The sequence below is a fragment of the Pristiophorus japonicus genome, unplaced genomic scaffold (assembly GCF_044704955.1).
Source record: "Pristiophorus japonicus isolate sPriJap1 unplaced genomic scaffold, sPriJap1.hap1 HAP1_SCAFFOLD_163, whole genome shotgun sequence".
Classification (NCBI taxonomy): domain Eukaryota; kingdom Metazoa; phylum Chordata; class Chondrichthyes; family Pristiophoridae; genus Pristiophorus; species Pristiophorus japonicus.
In genome coordinates, this window is record NW_027251310.1 from 72,697 (window position 1) to 73,284 (window position 588).

The window sequence follows — 588 nt, forward strand, 5'->3', positions numbered from 1 at the left end:
ATCACGTTGGCCTCACACGCAAAAGGTCCCCGGTGGATTCGTTTTCTCTCACTGAAAGTTATCTATTTATTGGTTAAATAAAGAGCAATTCAGGTATAAGGGAGCCCTTTTGCCAGGAGAATAAATAGCAAATAAAAACAGCAAATTCTGCAAATCTCAGCAAATGAGGCAGCATTTGCCAGGAGACTCAACTCGCCTCCGATTGTTCCCATTTGGCAAGTTTAAACAAAATGTTTCTGCCTGGGATCGAACCAGGGACCTTTTGCGTGTAAAGCAAACATGATAACCACTACACTACAGAAACCACTGGTATAACAGTCACAACAGAAGGGAGCTGACCAGTGAGCTCCCTCTGCGCTGATCGGGAATGAGCAGGCTCACCTGAAACAACTTCTGTGCCACACTGCAAGTTCTCAATCCTTCTCCTCCACTGCCCTTTACAGAAATGTCACGGATCACCCAGCCACCGTGTTCACTCCCACATCCTCACAGTGGGGCCACAGAGGCTCCTACCGTCTCCCCGCGATCAGTGAACTCACCCAGTTTGTAAAATTAAACCCGGAACACGTGCCCGGCAAAGGGCAGGAG

At 48.3% G+C, this 588-nt stretch overlaps 1 non-coding gene across 1 annotated transcript; it reads right to left on the reverse strand.

The window, feature by feature from the left end:
* Positions 1 to 231: 231 nt before the first annotated feature.
* trnav-uac (transfer RNA valine (anticodon UAC)) lies at positions 232 to 304 on the reverse strand. Its single transcript has one exon. It is a non-coding gene; the product is annotated as a tRNA-Val (tRNA).
* Positions 305 to 588: the final 284 nt, after the last annotated feature.